This window comes from Micropterus dolomieu, linkage group LG04, assembly GCF_021292245.1.
Source record: "Micropterus dolomieu isolate WLL.071019.BEF.003 ecotype Adirondacks linkage group LG04, ASM2129224v1, whole genome shotgun sequence".
NCBI classification, from domain to species: domain Eukaryota; kingdom Metazoa; phylum Chordata; class Actinopteri; order Centrarchiformes; family Centrarchidae; genus Micropterus; species Micropterus dolomieu.
The window spans coordinates 27,825,599-27,837,212 of record NC_060153.1 but is presented as its reverse complement, the minus strand read 5'-3'; the positions used below and the strand labels follow the sequence as shown (position 1 = coordinate 27,837,212).

The following is an 11,614-nucleotide window of genomic DNA, read 5'->3' as shown; positions in this document are numbered from 1 at the left end:
GCACAGAGTCTAAAGCTATTTTCTAAAGAAAAAAAAATAAAAGGAGAAACACCCACCATCCCCTTTCTTTGGTTTCTCTTCCCCTTTTTTCTCTACTTCTCATCTTTCTCATTCTCCATCTTTTTTTTTCTGGCCCTCCTCACTCGCCTTCATCCCTATCTTTGTCTACTGCCCCATTCCTTTCTCTCTCTCTTGCCCCTCCATGTTCCAGCCCCTCCCTCTCTGCGCCAGCCTTCAAACGCCCTCCATCGCCCTGCTGCACCCCATGGCAACAGCTAAGAGAGGGAGCGAGGAGGAGAAAGACTGAGGGAGACTGACAAGAGGTGTCTCAGAAGGTCTTGTGGGAGTTGTATTGTATGTGGTAGTGATACTAAGCGAATGGCCGGCCTAATCGGGCGGGCACATTGCAGCCCACTGACAACAGCAGCATCACAACATCAAGGTGTCGGCTTACGCCTCATCATCACCAGTGGGCTAAGAAACCAACACACATCACACTGTGGAGCTGGATTTAATGAGGCCTCTGCATGTGTGTGTTGCTGTCTGTTATTCCTGCTCTAATTTCTGGCCTTTTCTGCGTGTTTATTTGTGTGTTTGTGATGAACGGGGTGTGCACGTGAAACTATCTGGCATCGCATTTGTCCACATGCCTCAGTCAATCTGTACACACATTCGGTGATGGATAGATATTTCAGTTTGTGTGTATTCTTGTGTATCATCAAATTAGATTCATATTATTCTGCCATATGATGTTCCCTCCTGTTTTTGTGTACATGTAATCATGCACACATGCGGTTCTCTGTGTGTTTGTGTATGTTTAAAGGCATGCAAGAGTTCATTCCTGCTGATCAAGGGAGCAATAGGCTCTTTTAATCCAGGGGTGGTCCCATGTGCATCCACCACCCTGGGCTGATCAAGGGCAGAGCAGCCAGGGAGGAGCAGCCAAAAAGGCCTGGTGGGTTCATCTGACTGAGTCAGCTCATAGAAAGAGTGGATCTCAACAGCCTATTAGACTTATGCAGGGATTACCGAAACCACAGAATGATATTGATTGATTCATTTTTCCTGGGTTTCAGCCTGTTAGGTGATATTACACACCCTCAGGGAGTTATTTGAGACAGATAACAAAGTACTGAAACAGATAGGGAGAGAGAGGCAGCCGCCAAAATACAGGCAGGATCTGATGTTACTGCCCTATGGTGGAAATACCTATGTAGACACCTGGTTTAGGTGTTAAATGATCACTCTGGTTAATTACTTGGGTCTTATTTTTGTAGTTTGGGCCATATTTTTTGTCAGCTATTACATTGTGCTCACAAAAGTAAATGCTGAGATCTAGGAACATGGCGACATCGCTACAAAAGTCTAACAGGGCATAAAACGGTGGTGGGAATAGACTTGTAAACAAGCCAACAGTTAAAACATCTTTATCTTGAGCTAAACCTGAAATTTGAACTGTGATAAATATTTACAATAGACAGTTTGATTAATTCCCTGTTAGCCTTAATATTCCGCTTCAAGTAAGTTCAGTTAGGGTCATCTGTGATTTCTGTATGACTGTTGTGTTTCTCTCTTTGCTGAACTTTTTTTTGGTGATGTCACAGATTAAGCTGGTGAGTACAATCTTATTACTAAGAGTGACGGTCGATACTGTGGAAACAAGACCCAAGTTCCAGTAAACCAGAATTATTCTTTAAGCCTGTATTATTTGATATTTGCTGTTAAATACTGCACTATCTTTACTAGACAGCTGCTAACTTTGTCTGTCTACTGTTTGGTGTTGCACAGGTTGCAAGAATTTGGATTAGGCCCCGACCATTTCTTATGAAAGACATAGTCACTTTTCTCACTTAACATACAAATGGCAAAGGCTGGACAATGTGAGAAAAAACAGTGGCCGCACCTTTTTTTGTGTATTTAAAGAGAGAAATCCAGGTACCTAACTGTAGAAGGGTAGAGGGGTGTCTGTAGTCACATTTAAGACAGTGGATGGTGTGTGTATTCCGATAAGCTTCTTCCAGGAAGTCCTGTGTTTCTTTGGGTAGTAATTACCTCTCCTGGAGACTGACCAGAGCGAGAAATAAATCTAGACGTGTTTGGACTGGATAATGGGAGATCTAGAGGGATGATGGCTTTAGCTAGTGGTAGAGGTGACACACACACACACACACACACACACATAAACATGCACTCACATACACTTAGAAACATTATTCTACAATCTACACCACGACAAGCAGCGAAACAGGGATTTGAGACGGGAGCTTTCTCCTTAGCTAACTGATAAAGTCCTGTTAGCAAGTCCTGCAGCCAAATAAAGTCTCCAGTCTATTTCAGGTGTAATGTATCCTCATTCTCTGCTTCCCTAATACTTGTAGCACTGTGCAGCCACTGAGCTATTGGGTCTGATCACTTCTGCCTCTCCCTCCTCCACCTTTCCAATCCCTTCAAACAAACTTCTTTTAATGAAAATACATTCCTGAGTTTGGCGGATTTAGTGGATTTTCCTCCCACTCTCATCTCTTCTTCTCTGTCCAGGATTTTGGTGATGGGGGGGGGTGAGTGCTGAACCTCCAGCTGGAGCAGCAGTGGCAGCACCCCATTTTAAGAAGTGCTGACGCCAGAGCGCTAAGCATTTCTGTGTGCATTCAAGGAATGAGGAATTCATCTCCAACCGGCTTAGAGATAGGCAGAAAGACGGGTGATGGCAGGTAGAAAGGATGGGGGAGAGACAGAGAGAGATATAATGAAAGGAAATAGAGGGTGACAGAGAGGAGGAAATTAAGAACAGAAAGGCAAGAAGAAAGAAGGAAGGAAGTCATACAAAGTATTGTTTCTTTATCAGTTGAGGAATCCCCTGTTTTCAATACTAAGATAACAGCAGACTACTGAATCCTATTTCTGGACACTGGTATTGAGCATAAACCTGGTTTATCTTTTTCTGCTTAATGTGGATTCTGAACTCGGATTATGGCAAGTTTGTAGGGTAGCAGGTCACATTTTTTGTCATGAATTATTGGTTGTTCCATCAAGGCCAAGAAAAAAACCCACTATGACCGCTTGCTTTGGAATACTCTGCTGAAAGAAAGAGCTTGTAAAAAGTGAAATTCACATTTGTTGAGTTATGCATATCATGCAGAATATATCACAGTTTTTCAAACTTGCACAAGGGTGACATATGGTGATAAAATGGTGGGGGCCGTATCAACCCACAGACATTCCCATACCACAATAATCCACAGCAGATGATGCCTGACACACACATGTGCTCCATGAGGACAGTGGCTTTGATGAAATCACGGCCACACAGTCATAATCATTATTTCCTGCACACTAGTTTATTGCACATCCATCTGTGATGTATTTATAATTACTGATATCACGGACTGTCAGTAAATCCTTCCTAAATATGCCTTAAATTCATATGAATGCACCTTGTGTGTATTTTGATTTAAACTTAAAAACAAACTAACTAAAAAAAAACATCACATCATATGCCAACTGGCAACAACATGCATTCTAGTCGTTTAATGTGAGGAGTGACAGTAGCTACGGAAACAGCGACACTTCGGGCCAAACCACGGACACACAGTCCCTCACCATCTACCAACGCCACAGCATCCATCCATCCATCCATCCATCCATCCATCCATCCATCAGTGCATGCATTGGCACTTGCCAAATCCTCAAAACCTCATTCGCAGGGTTAGACATGTTAAAGTGTTGACCTCCTACGCAGCTGTGAATAGCAGTGGAATCCCTTTCCAAGGATTGTTGAGGTAAGCCTGACAGGCCAGAAGTCTGTCAGCAACCACTGGCAGGAAGATAAGACAGGGGGAGCCGTCATTGATGAGACTGGTCCCACAAATTGAAAGCAAAAGGTTCAGGAAAAGGAGAATACTGTGGAATCAATATTTCAAATCCCTAAATGAAATGAAATGAGAAAACATGAGCAGTGGAAGGGAGTGAAAAAAGGAAAAAAACACACATTGATCAAACAAATTGCCATTTGCTTAAGAGGCACTTAGATACAGTATATGCTACATACATACAAAAACAAACTTGCAATGAGTCCTGTTGGGGCTTGGTGATTGAACACATGGGAAAGGAGTGCACACTGAACATCACTTGGTGTCTCTCACTGTTGACTGTGATCCATAGAGTCTGCTCAGAGAGTGAAGAGTCCGCCGCTTCTCCAGCTGTCCCTTGTCATCCTCCAGCGTCCTTGACTCTCCACTTCAGGCAGCTCTCGGCCCCACGGGAGCCCTGGGCACTGCCAGCTGAGCCACCTTTGTTGACAGCTCTTTCCCAAGGCCGGCCGTCGACGCTTCGCTTTGTACCCTGGAACAGACAGGCAGAACACATCACCCCTGAAGATAAGCATGGGAACATTTCATCATAGGGAGCACAGGTGACAACGGCGGTCGAAGACAGGTAGATATATTCTATTATTCACAGCCCAGCAAGGGCGTCAGATCTCCCTGGCGATCGCTACAGAGGCTGGTGTCAGAGGTGACATCAAAAAGACAAGGGCTTGGTGACAGCCACCGACTACACCACTGTTGAGGTAATTCCCAGGTGCCCCGCCAAGGGTGCCTACTCTGGAGGCACAAGTGGGATCAGGAAAGGTCACCTGGCAACACAGGTCAAAGCTTTGATCCAATCAGAGGAAAATCTAGTAGGGAAGGGGCTTTATGAGTGAGGGGTAGAGGGAAATGGTTGGTTGTCATTTTGGATTTCAGAGGCAAATCATAGAGGCAGCAGGCAGCAGCACTGTCATTATTTAATACACAGCTCGCTTTAGACTAAAACACACGGTGGAAACAAAAAAGGACCCATGATAACCGTTATTATTAAGTTGCATATTTTATGAGGCCCCTCCCGATTAGAAAGTCAATTGCCGGTTATGTATTCACGCAGGCAGGGAAAAGGCACTGAGAGAGTGACCCTCAAGCTTGACCTCACACGCTTTGAACTTTTTCTCCTCAGCCCCCCTCCTGCCTCTCTCTTCCTCTCTTTCTCCCTCTCTTTCTGCGTGCACTTGGTCCCCAGGAATGAATGCTTTGATTCGGGCCGTCCAGCTGCATAAGTAAACCACATTACATTTTAGGAATGTAAATAGCAGAAAGTGCTTTTGTGAAAAATTCAATGGATGCTCCCGGCTGGACCACATGATTATTTAGAGAGCATATTTAAATACCTCTTATGATTATGGAGGAATGCACGCAATTTCCCTTTCACTGACCTACCCGGTCATTTGGTCTGGAGATAGGAGTTCACAGAGACAAAGTGGGAAACTATAGATATGCTGTGCGCCATCCCAATGAACCGCGGCGAGGGAGGTGATCTGGTCAAGGGTTCCAACTGCTCTTTGGACCCCAAACAAGAGCCAGTGTCCCTTAATGGAGTATCATATGCATCCACAGAGCGCCCAGCGAGTGGTCCAGGCTGACACAGCTGCACATGCTATGATATCATTGCAAATAGAAAACCATTCGTCAGGGTTTTAAGACACAATTTGTCAGGACTGTCAGCGGAATGCAGCGTCATCCCCTCATAGGCCAAACAGACACGTTAAGCTGGAAAACATACATGGGTTAGTGCATGTCAAATGCGATTTGAGACAAGATAACTCTGATACACGCACGATACGCTGAGCTGTGTATATTTTCTCAAAGATCAATTGTATACTTTACAGTGAGCACCACATCTGCCATGTGTAGAAACATGGCTGAGCTCAGATCGACTTCCATCACCTCCTCCTCTCTGCGAACTTCACACAGGCAGGGCTGACTTCCTGTCTGTCTGGAAGATGGCCTGTCTCAGGGGGAAGGGGACATGTCTCTGGAATGACAGAAGTGCTGTGTGTGTGTGTGTGTGTGTGTGTGTATGTGTATACATACATATGTAATATATGTAATATACAATGAAATACAACCACATTCAAACATCAGGCTGAATCTCTTCTCATGTCCTTCTCATGTCCTCTACCATATACTCTGATGTTATGAAGATGCAGACTAGCGAAGGCACAGACCCCCCCCCCCCCATGATCAAATGCAGCAATACTGACAACCAAACGTCCCCTCAGCCAACACACAACATCCCCAAAGGTAGGCTGATATGATATGAGTGAATATGTGGATAGCTGTGATCTCTCTCTCTGTCAAACATCAGTGTCTTCTCCCAAGACAAGAGATTTGGTGACAAGACACGAAAACACACTCAAACAATAAACGGTGTTACTGAGGAGGTGATTGAGGAATAATAATTAATGACAAGCATGCAGTAAGATAAAGATTCTCTGTAAGGACTAGCCTGCTGTCCCCCAAGGGACAGAAGGGGGCTTCAATTAACTGACAGGCAGGGGTATTAGAATTTCTATCATGGGCCTTGGTGGGCTAGTGAGATGCAGGACTACAATGCTTTGAAAACCAGTGTGGTTTCCCCATCAAACACGTCCTCTAGGTCCTTTGATCTGTTGGGTGGTATGTGTCCTTGGAGATACGTGTCTACTTCCTCAAAGGTCTTTCTTGCCAGCACCTCATTTCCCTGCACTGATGATTAGTGCTACAGCATCATCAGGCGCAGCTGCATTCATTCTCAGACAACAGAAAAGCACGTCCACATCATGTGACATCAGGTGATTATAAACATGCATGATAAAAACACCAGTGATTTATGTGTGTGTGTGCACTGCAAGAGCATACAGCTCATAAATACAAGTGAAATGACCATCTCATGACTGAACATACAGCAGCTGCATGTATGCGTTTTTGACTGCAGAATCTTCATTGGACTGAATATTTTTAGCTTTACTAATACCACTAACCTAGGTTCAACTAATCTGAACACTGACCCCAAATATGCTGCCATCCATGATGCAATCCAACGGCATCCCAGCATGATAAAAGGTGATAAGTTGTGATGTGCCAAATGCACTCAAGAGATAAATGGATGGCATAATTATATAACCACACTCTACTTAACTGCCAAAATATATGAGAGGACAGAGATAATGAATAACAAAATTACTTTGTGATTGTTCACATTCTAATGTAATCTATAGCTGCTTGGTAGGACGTGCATGCTTTCTATGTGGTGCTTCATTCTACACTCAATATCAAGCAACTCATACATGCGTATGTATTTTTGATGTTAAACCAATGTTAGACCTGTTACAACCAACTATAAAGTATCAGGGGTGATAGCTTATGGGGCAAAAGCCATGCGGCCTCCTTGCCTCTGCCAGAAACTCCCCACATGATCACTGACGCCAGCAAGTGTTCGCACCAGCCGGCTCTCCCTTGAACTGCTGGGTCAGTTTCCTGTTAGGCCCTGATACAAGAATGCCCCATCTTGCAACATTGCCTCCCTGTGAAGTGGTGTTCAGGTTACATTCCTCCTAGCTAAAGCCCACGGCCCTCCCCAGCCACAGCAGATCTGTAAACTGTTTACACTTCATTTTCCACACCTGGAATAGGGCCAAAGCAAACCTGGAACGAGGCCCACAAGAAGGAACCAACAGATAGGCCCTTAGATTTCAGCGGGAGAGGAGCAATTGTGTCCTGGGCTGGTGTGGAGTATTGACTCACCACAAACACCACCCCACTCTTTTTCTCTCTCCTAAAGGGAGAGTAGAAGAGGAAATTTGAAACAGATCCATGTGTTCAACAGTCTGCTGGCCCACAAAACTAAGATACAGTGTGCTCTCATCACATAAACATCTCCTCACATTAAGCCTTCTCATAATCTTCTTTTCTGATGTACAGTGACTAAACACAGCTTAGATGTTTCATTCATGTTTACAGTTTTATATTTATTTCGATCCTTCAAAATATAAAATGAATGGGTCATGTTTATATATAATGGATATTTTCCTCTCGCCTCTCTTTCCGAATGTGATTAACGTTTCCTTGAAATCACAGTAGCAAATCTGCCACTGATGCACAGGCGCTCCGGGGTACGTCACCGCTTGAGTCCCAGTGCGGATCTCAACTTGAGCTTAAGTCACACACCACTTCTGCCATGTCAGCTTTCATGCACGCTACACCTCATGTTAATGTAAAAGTCCAATCCCTGACATATTCTGCAAGCGTGATGTAAGTCTAAGACAGAAAGAAATCCTCCGTTCCCCTGGTGCTCACAGTGAAGCTCTTAGAACGAGGAAAACAGGCAACTGAAAGAATGAGGGAGGATCCGTGTATGTGCTTTACGATTTAAAGAAAAAACTGAATCACTTAGTGGGGCAGGGGGCCTGAGAGATAGGATACAGATATACATTGCAGGCAAACTCGTAAATAGAAACAAATTTATGGAAAGACAATATGCAAAGTGTGCCACCTGAAAAATAATTATTATGTTTGATCATTACATTTAGCTGGCGACCTGTCCAGGGTGTAGCCGGCCTTTCAGCCGATGTAAACTGGGATTGGCTCCAGCCCCCCGCGACCCTGTACACAGGATAAGCGGTTGACGATGGATCATTATATTTACTACTGAAATTATGAGAGAGATATGCACTAAATATATATGGGAGGAGGGGGTGGGAAATTACAGAGACCTACATTTTGTGTTATACTGTCCAATAAAGCTTCCATGTAGAGAGACAGGCCTATTTATGAGTTTTCTATGAAACATGCACCAAGCACCAAGGGGAGGGGGCTACATCCAAATGCAGAGGAGTGTCTCAAAGTCATGCTATTTAATACAACAAAAATGGAAAAAATCTGTCAACTACATTTACAGTGCAAGCCTGGCCCAGCCTATTAATTGCCCCTGTGTCCAATTTGCTGTCTTCTTTGTAAGTGACTGTGGCAAAGAAAGGCATTTTATGGCTGGAATTAGGGGAGGATGAGAGAGGACACATGGAGACACAGAGCAAAAGAGAGCGAGAGTAAACCCATAGCTTCAAACTAACATGTCCTGCAGTGACATGTATATTGAATACCAATCAGAGGCATGGGGCTTGCCAGCCCCAGCGCAGCACTCATTTCCAATGCACACACTGTAGCTCAATCAGTAGGGCCCTGGTGCATAAAAAGGGATCGCTTGCCTGGATCTCTGAATATTAGCTAATGCCACATTTGCAAGTCTTCAAGAGCAAAGGGAGAGTGGGTGAGTGGGGGTAAAGAGAGAGATGGGGGAGATATGGAGGGATGGAGAAACAGAGGGATGTGAGAAAGGGAAGAGAAAGACAGATAGAGAGTGATGGCAAGAGAAGGAGGAGAGAAACAGTAAAAAACTGTGTTCTGTATGGGACTGTAGAAAAAAAATAATTATTTCTTGCAATAAGGAAAGCTGTGAATGGCTTTGTAGTGCACAAGTGATGGAAGTGATGCCTGGATGGGGATTATGCTCTTTTCATCATAAAGCCCCATCTGGTATACTAGCAAGACCACGTCTGTCCAGGCCTCTCGCCCTTTAAAGCGCCGGCTTGGGTTACACATCAATCCAGTCCAATTGCAGCTGTGCCGGGAAAATAAGGCAGACCAAATCTGCACATACGTGGTTAGGCACGCGCTAACATGCGCACACATACACACAAAGAAATGCTCATCAATTGCATAAAATGTGTGTACACATGCAAATAGACAGATGGATGAACAAGGAGGCAGAGTGAAGGAAAGACAGACAGAGACACACACATATACACACTTGCCCCCATTCGCAAAGTCCCACAGAAACAATGGTAGAACACAAAAAGGACAGCTCTGTTTTTGAAGCATGCTTATTTCTAACTTGAAAGAGCCAACCATAATTAAAACCAATGGGCAGCAATGCGAGATAAATGAATAGCAGAACGTTCACCAGACCCCTCCTCATCTTTTAACTAAACCACTGGTCCGGTGTCTGACAGATGTTCCAACCTTATTTGATGTGTGCATGTGTATGCCCATGTGTGTTTGTGTGTGTGTGTGTGTGTATTTCTATGAGTCTTTGTGTCCACACTGACTGGCAGGACTTCATCATTTGTCATTTCCTTCTACTCTTTCTTTGGAGATGATGGCCGCTTACATACACAAACCCATCATGGGCTCATATTTTTATAAGAACCAGATTTGCGTTTACCACAGTGGATGCATGTGCAACACATACAGTCACATGGTAAAGAAATGTTCAAGCAAGATATGCTCTACTACATTACAGGACAACGCTTGGTCTGACGATACCATACCCACTGTAGAGTTAGGGTATCTACTATCGAGGGATCTAATTAAATGCATACATATACAGTATTTTGAGTCTTTTATCATCCGAATATCTTCCAACAAATTTCTTTAGGCTGCTGGTGCATAAAACCTTACATGTGTTTTGGGAATACATGAATTGCAATCATTAAATAATCATACACTTAGATTAGCAATTACACTATTTCACAATAAATTAATATGACGTTCAAGTCTGAAAACTAAAGTAAATCAGTAAAATGGTTTCAAAGCTTAACACAGCTGACAATAATGAAGATTTAAATCGCACAACACCACCAAATCATCTTTTTTACATACCAATTCTTTAAAGGAGATGAGATTTGACGGATGGGGAACATTTCTCCTGCAGATGTACAATTACTCTTTTTATAAAAAGTCATCTGCCTTTCAGCCACAAATGATATTAGATGACACACATTAACTTGAAGGACGTGATTCACTTGCTAATTCTCCTGTCTAAATTGGCTGGGGAGGACGGTTCTTCATCTATAGACCGTGTCATCCTCACGTTGGGCCTCATCACTGGAAGAAAGGCCCACCATCATTATCTCATCATCTGTCTATTCCCAGCCGTTCCTAGACCAATAGGATATGAACAAAGAGGATAATATTACAACTGGATAAAGATAAATGGAACTCAATTTCACTGGAATTAAAGCAAGCTTTTCATTTGAAAAAAGAAACGATAATAAGGAATTCAATTTGATGTGTTTGGCATTAAAGGTAGTTTGGGCTCTGCTTTGACTACTCTGGGTGAAGAAATTAGTGTAGCTTCTCTGTGGCCCCAAAATAATGAACAATGGAGTCTGAGAAACAGAGAGAGGTTGAGATATGGAGGGGAGTAACATGATGACTCTATTGAAAATTGTACTGTTTACAAATTGGTGGGTCTCAGCTGTTTTCCGAGACTTCAGCCTCCAGGTGCATTTGTCTGCCTGTTTGTCTGTCTCTTGCTTTATTGTAGTGCTTCTTTCAATGCCGGACCTTCAGTTGTATCCGGACAGCCCAAATGACAACGCTGCGGGCAAGAGAGAAGTAGTTGACGAGAGGGGAGTGAATAAAAGGAGCCCAAATCACAGCTCCCCCGCCTCCTCGTCTTTCCCCTCCTCCCTTGTCAGCCGGTCTGGACAGCCCCGGGGAGATCAAACCTGTTTGTAATCCCGCTCTTCCTCTTCATGTCTGTGTGTGTACAACCTGACCACATTGCTGCTGTACACTCTCTCACAGCTCTGTCTGTGGTCCACGTCTCTCTTTATTAAACCAGATGTAGCAAGGTGGGGAAGAAATGGGATGCATTCATTGTCCTTGGCTGACAGCTTCTCACAGAGACAGCTATACCATGCTAGTTTTTCTACACTGCACTGACAAGCGATGGGCAATTAATTTGCAACAACCACTCCCCC

At 43.8% G+C, this 11,614-nt stretch overlaps 1 long non-coding RNA gene across 1 annotated transcript in view; it reads left to right on the top strand.

Annotated features, from left to right (window-relative positions):
* The first annotated feature begins 3,572 nt into the window (after positions 1 to 3,572).
* LOC123970077 overlaps positions 3,573 to 11,614 on the top strand; it is a 22,618-nt gene continuing 14,576 nt past the window's right edge. Inside the window, exons 1-3 of the long non-coding RNA XR_006824865.1 lie at positions 3,573 to 3,779; positions 4,162 to 4,567; positions 6,014 to 6,113. This is a non-coding gene — a long non-coding RNA (uncharacterized LOC123970077). The remainder of the gene's footprint in view (positions 3,780 to 4,161; positions 4,568 to 6,013; positions 6,114 to 11,614) is intronic.